We start from the raw sequence: 12,988 nt of genomic DNA, 5'->3' as shown, positions 1-12,988 counted from the left end.
AAAAAAATTTCAATCATGTAAACATTAAATAAACCCAATAGGTTTTCCTTCAAATAAAGACGAATTTTGTTGCAACAGTGCCACTTGCTGGTTATTTTCTGACCATTCTGATCACCAAGTATAGTCCTGTGCGGGTCCATTTTTTTTGGAACCCGTACCAAATAGGTACACACACCTTGCAATCCGCAACCTGGAGCCGTTAACCCGAATTCTTACCTGTTTGGACCCGCAAGTACCTTATCCGCAACCCGGACCCGCTGACCATCATGAATCAGGAAGTGCTGTCATTGTAAAAATGAAATCACTTGAAGTAGGCGTGATCAGTAAAAAGGAGTAAAAATCGATATTGAGAAGACTCGCAGCCTGATCCGCATCTATACCCGCCCCGGAACTTCTACCCACAACCAGCAGGTTTTTGGGGGTAAGCGGCCCGCTGCAGGACTTTACCACGAAGTATTCAGTCAAGAAGTTTTTAGGAGAAAGAAAGAGGCTGCTCTGATGTTCTTCTGCTTAGTAAAAGCATTAGAAATCTTTCTTACATCTTTCCTAAGCAGAAGAACATCATAGCAGCCGCTTTCTTTCTCCTGACAACTTCTTTGAATACTTGGTGGTCAGACTGGTCAGAAACAGACCAGTAGGTGGTACTGTTGTAACAAAATTCATTCATATTAACAGCACATGTATTCCCTAAATATCTTGGAATAAAAATAAATACATGAATGTCCATTGCAAAAGTGCTTAAAATAGCACCATCATCAATTTTACACTGACTTATTTTACTTATCAGTTAATAAATACATGTTGGAATGTATCACCTAAGCTATATCTGCAGGCTAGGAGCTATTTGCAACATTTTTTTTTTTTAAATGATGGGCTTTTAGTGAAGTATCAATGGCTAATCCCACTCAAAGGCACAAATACTTGACAGGTTATGTTTTCTTTGAGGCACATTTATCAAAAGTCGAACTTCAAATTCATGCGAGTTTTTAAAAACTCCCATAATTTCGACCAAACTATATTTAAAAAAAAAAATCGATTTTTTTCAGACTCGGATGAATTAAATTGACCTGAAAATTTAAATCGAATTCGATTTGAATTTAAATAGCTTGATTTTCCACAAATGTCAGGAAGGCTGCAAACAACTCCAGATTGATCCCTGGACATCTCCCATTGACAAACAGCAATTCGCCAGGTTTTAGGTGGCGAATAGTCAAATTCGAGTTCTTAAAGGGCCAGAGTATGATAAATCTCTAAAATCAAATTCTTTTGAAAGCGCAAATTGAATTTGAATAACTCCCTAGTTGAATATACCAGTTTTGACCAAAATTTTTTTTCAAAATTTGAATTTTCAATTCGACCCTTGATAAATCTGCCCCTCAGTGTTGAAATTAATTACATTGCCTTGAATAAGTAACAATGTTGCACTTTCCATGTAATATATTTTATAGGAAAGGGAAATGAGGAAATTTTCTTATAAATAGTCCTCAATAAAGCCAATAATAAACCGTTCTTGACAGAGTTTTATAATCCCATTGAAACATGTGCATGATGAATAATATACCCCCCACTTAATAATAGATATAAGAAGTCACCTTGGAATTCCATGACCTTTATAAAAAGCAATGTGCCTGCTGCCTCTTGCCTTTATATGCTCATGTAATTCCATAGTGAGTTCACAGTGTCCCAACTACCAAATTGATCCAGCTTTCATAAAGTTCTTGTAGTTATGTGGATTTGGCTTCATCCCTTTTGCCATTTTTCTCTGGGGGAAAAAAAAACTGTTTCAAATGACACTACAATGTACTAGATCAAAAGTGAGCAAATTGAACTAAATGTGCAGTAGTCCTCATTGTAGGAACTAGTCATGGACATGAGTCATTAACTGTGCTTCCAGTTATCTATCACGGAATAATATTTTGAGTCATCCTTATTGCAAAATGCCACTGTTTTAATGAAAAGGGTCACAAGTTTTTCCCACTAACTTGGACTTTGTACACTCAAATTGCTTAGCTGCCACGACAACTTAATTGCGAGCACATGCTATGAGGAAACCAATTAAGTTGGGCCCGCTGTAACCGCAGCTTTATTTACAGGTATGGGATCCGTTATCCAGATACACATTACCAAGAAGGCTCCAAATTACAGAAAGAATGTTTCCCATAGGGGTGAAGTAGAGATCACCACAGTACGCTAGAGTAAAATACCACCTCTCTCCATTCATTTCTATGGGTTTTTTAAAGGCATATTTATGAAAGGGTGAAAGTTCACCATTTTATAAATACGCCTTTAAAAATCCCATAGAATTGAATGGAGAGAGGAGGTACTTTACGTTAGTGGACTGTGGCAATCTCGAACTTCACTCTTTGATAAATATACCCCATAGACTCCGTTTTATACAAACAATTCACAGTTTTAAAAAGGATTGCCTTGTTCTCTGTAATAATAAAACAATACCTTGTGTTTTCATCCTAAAACCAGCCTATTGGGTTTATTTAATGTTTATGTGATTTTCTAGTAGACAAAGTATGAAGATCCAAATTACAGAAAACCCCGAGCATTCTGGATAACAAATCCCATACCTGTACTCCTCAAAATAAACATAGATCTCAAACCTTGCTTTCTGCAGGAGCATAGCAAAGTTAGGTGGAGAGGCCACATTTCTGTGTACAGAAAGTTATATTGCCTTCTAATTACTGGACATTACTGGAAGGCTATCGGAGTTAAAAAAAAAAAAATAAAAAAAAATAAAGGAATCTTCTGGCCAGCCAACCTGAAAGACAATGGCAAATAAACAGCTAATGGCATAAGGGGCCCTTTCATCCAGCTGGATGGACCACTGACAGTACGTGCACCAACACTTACTAAAATTGGATGATTAGAGCTGACTCAATTATAGTTTGAAGCCCTTTCATCCAGCTGAAATCACCCCCTGCTGCCTCCCATATATTAACATAAAACATCTAACAGAACAGGTGCTTTTAGAGATTTCCCATTATTTTCCAGACAACTTAAAAGAGATACTGACACCAGAAATTAAACATCTATCATAACATTGTGTTTGCATGCTCTCTCTAATTTGGCAAAAAACAGTCAAGTTTAGGAACTCTAAGTAATAATTACAAAAACAGACTCATCAGTAAAAAAAGAACATAAGCTATAGGTAATGTATGTTAATATTTTGAAGAATAATTTTTTAGTGTCAGTATCACGTTAAACATTGAAAGTGTTTAAAATGTCATGCAACTGTTGCCCTGGACTGGTAAAACTTATCTGTTTGCTTCAGAAACACTACTATAGTTCATATTAGCAAGCTGTGTAGCATTGGCGGAAATTGAAAAAAGGTTATATGGCACAGGTTGAATAGTGGATAACACCATTGTGTTCTACAGAACTTATCTGCAATCTGCTGTGTAACCTGAGCCTTCTCTTTTGAATGGCTGCCCCCATTGCTACACAGCAGCTTATTTATATAAACAATAGTAGAGTTTCTGAAGCAAACAGCAGTTTTACCAGTGCTGGGCAACACAGCATTATATTTGTATTACTTTAAAACACTAATTTTTTGAGGTTACTGTTCCTTTAAATGCCATATAAACCCTACATGATCCAATTATTAGTTGGGCACATCTCACCACCTAAACCACAATATTTGTATTACATATATCCCCTCAGTTTAGCAGCAGTCACATTTTCCTATATAGCACATTTCACCACTTTCCCTCTGACAAATCAGTGAGATTTTTAGCTGCAAACAGCACATGTGCTCTATAAAGTTCGTACAATCAAGAATGTAGGTAGGACTTTAATAAAAAGTCCTGCTTGGATTGAGCACTGTAATGTAGAGCTCAGTAGAGAAGAATATAAATAGGACAACTAGAGCAGGGATTCTATGGGAACCAGCAATGCCTTCTCTTCATTGGCTGCTAGACTGGAGGACTTGTTTATGGATCTAAGTTGAGAAGAACTGAGCATGCTCAGCAGCCAACAGATAAAGTAACTTTCCAATGGAGGGGGCTGAGTTGCTTAGAGGAGTAAAAGGATCCTATGTGATTTAGTGGATGTTGCAGCCTAGATATATACGCACTAGGGATGCACAGAATCCACTATTTCAGATTTGGCCGAACCCCCGAATCCTTCACAAAAGATTTGGCCAAATACCAAAACCGAATCCAAATTTGCATATGCAAATTAAGGATGGGAAGGGGAAAACATTTTTTACTTCCTTGTTTTCTGACAAAAAGTCACACGATTTCTCTCCCCACCCCTAATTGCAAATTAGGATTCGGTTCAGCTGGGCAGAAGGATTCGGCCGAATCCGAATCCTGCTGAAAAAGGCCGAATCCTGGATTAGGTGCATCCCTTATACGCACAGATATTACGAATTTCATATGAAATTGTCAGATATCGGCAAAAGACTTGGATAAGTCGGTTTGTCATAATGCCAATTCAGATAATGTTAAATCTGGGTGCCTTTGAAGGCGTTTATTGCCAATTGTCAGATAGAGTTAGAATTCTATTTTTTCAACCCACATATCTGACAACTCAGCGTTAAATGTCTGTAACAAAAACTAACTTTCTTTTCTGTGACCAATGGTTGCAGCAATGATCGTAATTGTTACGTTTAGGGTCACCTTTACTATAACTATTTTTAAAAGATTTCAGAGAGGCTTGTAACAAAAATGCATCAGGAAAATGATAATTGATAGTACAGTAGTTCTTCACCCTTATCGCTTCCTCTGTCCTCCCAGTCTCCATTGCAGCAAAACACAATTAAGGAATTTCTGATCACAGACTCATTTTTCAGCTAGAGTTCCACATCTGAAAGTAGAACGAGCCATAAGCCCCATTTATAACATTCTTATGAAAGCAGGAGTTTTTCAAAAGTAATCCGTTTAAAAAAAAAAAAAAAAAAGTTTAGTATTACTAGTACAGGTATGGGACCCGTTATCCAGAATGCTCAGGACCTGGAGTTACCGGATAACGGATCTTCATACCTTAAGTCTACTAAAAAATGATGCAAGCATTAAATAAACCCAATAGGCTGGTTTTGCTTCCAATTAGGATTGATTATATCTTAGTTTGGATCAAGTACAAGCTACTGTTTTATTATTAGAGAGATTAATTTCAATTTTAAAAATCTGGATTATTTGATTATAATGGAGTCTATGGGAGACAGCCTTTCCATAATTCGGAGCTTTCTGGATAATGGGTTTCCAGATAACGGATCCCATACCTGTACTGCCAATATTTCTTATTACCTATCTTTCTACTCAGGGCATATATCCAAAGTTTTTAGACTTTTGCATATAAGCAACTTTGGGGGTTATGTAATAAATGGCACTAAATTTGTCCAGGAGCAGTAACCCAAAGCAACAGATAAAATTTACTGGCCACCTGTTTAAAAGCAAACATCTTATTGGTTTCTATGGGTTACTGCTACTGGGCAAAATGAGTGGCTACTATTACATATGCGGGCTATGTGTCCAAAATATGGAGATGCCCCTTTAACTCATAAGTGTCTCATACGTGCATAAACATATGGTTTCAAACAAACACCTAGTTTAAAGGAGAAAGAAACCCCGAGTGCAAAAATCCCTCCCCCCTCCCCTGTGTTGCCCCCCCCCCGGCAAATGCCCCTAACTTGTTACTCACCTCTCTGCCCAGGTCCTGTCCACGGAGTTCACAGGCGCCATCTTCTCCCAAGCGGTCTTCTTCCTGCTTTGACCGGCGTTTTTGGCTCATGCGCAGTAGGAGCATTTATCCGGTACGGATCTACAGCGCATGCGCCGAATGTCACGAAGTGAAATCGGAAAGCTTTGTGACATTCGGCGCATGTGCAGTAGATCCGTACCGGATAAATGCTCCTACTGCGCATGCGCCAAAAACGCCGGTCAAAGCAGGAAGAAGACCGCTTGGGAGAAGATGGCGCCTGTGAACTTCGTGGACAGGACCTGCGTAGAGGGGTGAGTAACAAGTTAGGGGCATTTGCCCGGGGAGACAGGTAGGCCAGGGGGGAGGAGGGAGGGGGGTAACACAGGGGCAGGGGGAGGGTTTTTGCGCCCAGGAAATTTCCTTCACCTTTAAAAATCTAGAATGCAAATATGCATTCAGCCCCAATTCATACTGTAAAAAAATCTAAGAAATGCTTTCCAATAAAACAAGCGTGTTATTGCCCAGTCCTTACATTTTTAAAACAGCCAAGTGTCTCTCAACTAGAAAACACCATAATAAAGTTTATGCAACGTCACGAGCAAAATCACACAAGAACTCCTGTTTGAGCCAGTGCCAGGTGACACAAGGAGATAAAAACTAGCTGCAGCAAATGATTGTTTTATTTATAGACAGCACATAACACACATTTACGCAGCTCTTTACAACAACAGCAAACAAAACACTTAACAAAAGAGAACAGACTCCGTCAGTAATCTGAATAAAATTGTTGCTGAATGACATTGCATTAGCACATGGACAAACTAGAATGACTGCAAAAAGGGAAAAAAAAGGAACTCCATAAAGACTGGATTATTTTACTTGCCAAAAATGTACGTTTCCACTGTTTCATTATACTTTGACACTACCCATATATTTTTAACGGAATAAATTGTATGCAATGTTTTACGTTTCTTTCTTGTTTCAAAAACACTACTATTGTTTATATAAACAATTTGCTGTGTAGGCATAGGGGCAGTCATTCAAAGCTGAAAAAGGAGAAAAGGCACAGGATACACAGCAGATAGCCGATAAGCTCTGTAGTATACAATGAGAATGTTCAGAACTTATCTGTTATCTACAACATGTCCTGTGTTTGAATGGCTGCCCCCATGGCTACACAGCGGCTTGTTTATATAAACTTTAATTGTTTTTTTCTGAAGCAAACACACCAGTTTTGCCAGTGCAGGACAGCATTACATTATATTGTCTTTCCACAAAGACAATATATTGTTCCTTATGATGTTTACATGATATTCTACTAGACTTAAGGTATGAAGATCCAAATTACAGAAAGATCCCTTATCTGGAAAAAAACCACAGGTCCCGAGCATTCTGGATAACAAGTCCCATACTTATATAGGGTTGTTATAATGTTATCGTGTCGCAAGTAGCGATACACTGAATCCACTATTTTAATTTCGGACGAACACAGAACAGAATCCTGATTTGCATATGCAAATTAGGGGAGGGGAAACCATTTTTACCTTGTTTTGTGACAAAAAGTCAAGCGATTTCCGCTTCCGGTCACTAATTTGCATATGTAAATTAAGATTCTGATTCAGTTGGGCTGGGCAGCAGGATTCGGCCGAATCCAAATCCTGCTGAAAAAGGCAGAATCCTGGCCGAATCCCGAACCGAACCCTAGATTCAGTGCATACCTAGTCACAAGTAACACTTTAACATGCAATGGCACACACATTCTGGATAACAGGTACCATACCTGTAGTACATTTTATACTGATGACCAGCATATTAAAACAGTGATATCTTTTTAGACTAACTTTGGGATACCTTATACAACTACAATATTGGCTATAGCAAAATAAGCAATTTAATGTAAGCCAGGTTAAAAAACCAAAAACGCATACTAGTTGAAAAGTAGCATGCAACTTGTCCATGTGGAACCCAACAATCAAGTTTAAAAGGACCAGTGACATCAAAAAAATTTAAAAAGAAAAAAAAATACGTTGGTACACAACGAAAAAAAACACCAACACAAATTATACTTTAGAAAAGCAAAGTCTTTATTAAGAAATAACATACAGAAACTCTGCTTCCTGTCTTCTACAGAAAAGGCAAAAGGGCGACCATCCATTGAGCGGCGCTTGATTTCTCCTCCCTGGCTCTCTGCTGCTGCCACATTCTGTGCTTTCTGTAGTGCAGCGGCGCTTCCAGCATCAACATTCTGCGGATCTGCGGCGCCATTGTTCCTATGGGGCCATGATCTCTCTCTCACTGCTGTACAGGCTCAGGCACTGCTCCCCAAAGAATTGCTCACGGGTTCCAGCCGCAGTGCAATTACCAACACCCCCGAGGCACCTTCTGCATTCGCAGATCTGTAACAACCTGGTCTTGTGTGTGAATAAGATCTGTGCACAACTCAATGCGTGTTCTCAGTCCCTGCACCTGGGCGCTCACACGGGCGCTATTTCAGATTAGTTCTTTCACCAGCAAATTTGTGCCCATCTCCTTCTCCGGCTCTCGGCAGTTTCTTTATTCGTGGGAACAGAAATTCGGCTATAGGATTCCATGCTTGGGAATAAAATAGATCAAATATTCTGGCGAATAATCTGAAGCCAAATTTGTTGGTGAAAGAACTAATCTGAAATAGCACCGGTGTGAGCACCCAGGCGCAAGGACTGAGAAAACGCATTGAGTTGTGCACAGATGTTATTCACACACAAGACCAGGTTGTTATAGTGTTTCATTAATGTCGGAAATGGAATTCAAACAAAGCAATTCGCCAGCAGTTGTTCCCAGGCAGCCAGCAAGAGGGGAGACTGGGCCAGAAAGACACAGGGGCAGCAGTAAGAGATCAACCGGCTCAAGAGGCAAAGGGCAGCAGCATCCAGAGCTGGCTTTTAATGTCCGGACCTTCCCGTCCTGTAACAATACATCTGGCATAATGAGAGAATGCAGAAGGCGCCTCGGGGGTGTTGGTAATTGCACCGCGGCTGGAACCCGTGAGCAAGTCTTTGGGGAGCAGTGCCTGAGCCTGTACAGCAGTGAGAAAGAGATCTTGGCCCATTAGGAACAATGGCACCGCAGATCCGCAGAAAGTTCATGCTGGAAGCGCCGCTGCACTACAGAAAGCACAGAATGTGGCAGCTAAAGGATCCAGCAGCAGAGAGCCAGGGAGGAGAAATCAATCGCCGCTCAATGGATGGTTGCCCTTCCGTCTTTTCTGTAGAAGACAGGAAGCAGAGCTTCTGTAAGTTATTTCTTAATAAAGACTTAGCTTTTTTTAAAGTATAATTTGTGTTGGTGGTTTTTTTTTTCGTTGTGTACTAAGGTATTTTTTTTAAAAATATTTTTGCTGTGACTGGCCCTTTAAAGCTTATCCTGGTAAAAAAAAAACATTAGCCCCATAAAGCAAATCCCTCTGTGTCTGTTGTGCATTCCCTGAAAACATCCATAGTATTATGTAAGTATACAACAAAAGGCATATCAACTATGTTGATGCAGTTTGTTCCAATACTTGCACAAAGATACAATGTTATATTTAATCATGTAGCTGTACAGATAAACCAGAAGCAACAAAATACTAAAGATAGGCTAAAAAGGAAATCACATACATTACACAGAAACCATTAAAGGGGTTGTTCACCTTTGAGTTAACTTTAATTTAAACCTGCAGAATAAATACTGGGATATGAATAGGCCAGGGCCTGAAAAACGAGTAATAAAAAGTATCAGCAACAATAAATTTGTAACCTTGGAGAGCATTTGTTTTTAGATGGGGTGGGTCAGTGACCCCCATTTGAAAGCTGGAAAGAGTCAGAAGAAGTCAGCAAATAAAAAAAAAACCTATAAAAAATAAATAATAGATAATGAAGATCAATTGCCAAGTTTCTTCGAATTGGCCATTCTATAACATATTAAAAGTTAATTTAAAAGTGAATCACCCCTTTAAAGCAATTTTCCTACAGCATAATAGAACTAGTTTAACTTGCACTTACAGTATTGGCAACTGCATCTCTAGCTCATTCACAAACAACTAGGCAGTAGTGCAACAAACACGCTGGAGCACCAAAGGCCACATAACTTTAGATCAGCTATAAATGAATTATATAAATAGGTTAAACGGAATGAAAACCTAGCATTACATTGGCAAGGAAAAAAAGAGAAAAAAAGTATGATTTTTGGCAGTGCACACAATATCATCAATTCTATGAGGCTGGGATTGATTCAGTGTGAAATACATTCAAATATCCTAGAAGTAGTAAAAGCCCTGCGCTATAGTGATTCTATGTCATACACAGCAGCCTCTCCCTGCTGCCCCTCCCTCCTCAGCACGTGACATTCACAGACCTCTCCATACTATACACTAATATTTCTGGAAATTTCCACTCTACCATCAACAGACTAAAAGAAAATTAAAAAAAAATAAATAAGAGGAGCCCCAATAAATCAGACTTTGCCACCAAGCTTAATATCTAGTTCCCAGAAGCACAACTATATTGCAATGAAGTCCCCTTGAGACATGAGGCCTACTCATCCATGCCTTGTTAGAGGATTCATTCAACCAGAGGGGGCTGATCCGTCGTCGCACTCATCCCCCCCGCCTTTCTTTTTGATATTTTTTTTTTTTTTGGGATAACAGCATGGACTGTGTAACTCATACATTCATTAAGGAGGGAAAATAACATGCATCTCTTTGCTAAAGCAGTCACAAAATCTCAGTGGACACACTTCTTGTAGAAATACACAAACCAGGCTTATAAAAAAAAAAAGAAAAAAAAAAAAGAAGTGTGGCCTAACAGTCTATTAACACACTTTTATTTCAAACAAATACTTTGCTTCTTTTAAGGGGGGGGTCAGTCACATGGAGATTTGTTATTGAGGTTTTGGAACTGGCAGCAACACATCTTTAATGGAAAAAAAACAACAGTAAAAGATACACTATCATATTTAATTGATTACCTCCCAAACCAGCAATATCCTAGCAAAACATCATCCATCAGGGGTCTTACATGCCCATTCCCTGTAGACTTTGACTCTAAAGTGCATTGTAGATAGGCTTGCCAACCGGCCGGTAAAAGTGATGCTTGATACCAATGTCAATAGAAAAAAAAACGCCAAGAATATAGGAAGGCCAGTATATTTTTTTTCCCCAGAAAAGGTGGCAACCCTACTTGTAGCCAAAACTTTAAATATCACAAAAAAAATGGAAATCAAAGTCAAAGACAAAAGTTACTGTTGCTAAAGTCAATGTGAGGAAGGTGACTGTAACCAGTGAACCTCCTGCTGCACTCTAATTCCCAGCATTCCGACAGCCAGAACTCATGTGAAAACCCTTGGACAAATATAAATGTATAATACACAAAAGCCATGAATATCTTGTAAATTATCTCCTTATAAACGGTGAGTTCTGATGTCATTTCTGTCACATGACTCACAGAAATTTGAGTATTATAATAAATAAAGTACCACCAGTTGTAAAATATGAGGATATTAGAAGTTACCTCTGAGTTTCATGACCTGTATAAAAGCTTTTATATGGTCATGAAACGCCTCGGTAACTTATAATATCCTTATATTTTACAAGAAGGGGTACTTTATTCAATATATATATATATATATATATATATATATATATATATATATATATATATATATATATACACATATACACATATATATACACACACACACACACACAATACACAAAAGCCATGAATATCTTGTAAATGATATCCTTATAAACAGTGAGTTCTGATGTCATCGGATATAAACAGTGAGTTCTGATGTCATTTCTGTCACATGACTCACTGAAACCAGTTTACTACAATAAAGTACTTTATACGTTATTCACTATATAAACCCTTTGCTTGAAAAAGTCTGTAGTAATAATTACAGCCACCATTAAAAGAAAAAAAAAAACAAATTATCTTTCGCACTTCGTTACATAACTCTTACACAGGACATCATTTATACTCTTTCATCGCTTACCTCTGTGGGGACCACCTATTACTTCCCTCCACCAACACTGCTGCCCTAAAGCTGTTGCTCAACTAGTTTGCAGCTCCCCAGCCACCAGGGCATGCTGGGAGTTGTAGTCCAACAAGAGCTGACAGGCTGCACACAGCAGTACTAAGAATACACACCAGCAGAGCCCTTAAACACAGCAGCTCGGGCCTTATCCCAGTTGCACTTACCGAGAGCAGGGAGCTGCCTTCTCCTCAGCACAATACGAGAGAATGGGGTTGAACCACTTGAAGGAAAAAGGGGGGAGCAGGAGAGTGACCGACTGAAATGGTATTTTTTTTTTTTTTGTTTAAATTTGTTTGCAGTAATCCACCAGATTATTCCCCCACAATGAATGATACACGTTTTCCCATTAGGGTAAGACACATGTACATGGGGCTGTGTATGGGCGAGTTACCCCCTATCAGTGACACAATTACCACTCAGAACGTATTTCTGCTTTATTGCCTTGGCAAGTGACGGGAGATAAATAATAACGTGTCCCAAGTAGAGGAGGACACGGCCCAAAAGCAATGAGATGAAGGGGGAGAAGGAGGATTAGATCCGAAGGCCCAGGGCAGGGGACTTGCTCTTCACACCCACTGGAGGAGTAAAATGTAAATAGTGGGGGTGTAATTAATGGGCTTTATCACTGCAGGCGCTAGTAGTCCTCAGTCGGGCCCCTTGCACATTGTACAGGACGGAATCCTTTCTGTTGCTACCTGTTGTTTAGCCCTCAAACGTAAACGCGCGGAGGAGCAGGGCTTGGAGGCTGGAAAGAGGCGCTTCTTCGGCTCTAATGCCACACACTAGTAACCGGCTGAAACCGGTTCAGACTGGGACATTCCATCTCCGTAGAGTTCTCAAGCCCATGGCGCCGCCGAGCGTTTGGAAACCTGTGCAACTCCTCCCAGCAAAGCGCCTGATTGGACCGGGTCCGTTCGCGTGAACTCGGCTATTGGCTGGGGGCGGCGTCCGTCAACCTTCATTTCATCCGCCCCCTTATGTCTTTTTTTTTTTTACTAAGGCCTTTGCCGCGAAGTGCCTGTAGAAGGCGGAGTGGGATGGAGCGATGACGCGCTAGGGATGATACTGGATGTTGATTGGTGGAGAGGGGATGCCAGTCAAGGGGCAAGGTTTGGTTACCGTAGAAACAGGACCACTTTCCCCGCCAATGTGCTGTTTGAGTTCAATGCAGTCTGTGAGGCGCGCACAGGTTGTCTTCTTCACGTTTTATTTTCCTTCTTTACAAGCTGCTTGAAGTGAATAATGGACGTTGCTGCGCTATGTGCGGACTGGTTAAAAATGA

General features: G+C 39.7%; 1 protein-coding gene across 2 annotated transcripts in view; it reads right to left on the bottom strand.

Annotated features, from left to right (window-relative positions):
* xpo1.L (exportin 1 L homeolog) overlaps positions 1 to 12,638 on the bottom strand; it is a 58,806-nt gene extending 46,168 nt beyond the window's left edge. The window contains exons 1-2 of one of the 2 annotated variants that reach the window (XM_018262839.1): positions 12,402 to 12,638; positions 11,871 to 11,926 (exon numbers count right to left, since the gene is read on the bottom strand). The gene's annotated coding sequence lies outside the window, so the exon portion shown is untranslated. The remainder of the gene's footprint in view (positions 1 to 11,870; positions 11,927 to 12,401) is intronic. The other variant, XM_018262840.1, reaches the window with a different exon arrangement.
* Positions 12,639 to 12,988: the final 350 nt, after the last annotated feature.

The sequence above is a fragment of the Xenopus laevis genome, chromosome 5L, assembly GCF_017654675.1.
Source record: "Xenopus laevis strain J_2021 chromosome 5L, Xenopus_laevis_v10.1, whole genome shotgun sequence".
Classification (NCBI taxonomy): Eukaryota; Metazoa; Chordata; class Amphibia; order Anura; family Pipidae; genus Xenopus; species Xenopus laevis.
Note: the sequence above shows the minus strand (reverse complement) of the source record. Positions and strands in the feature narration are given on the sequence as shown.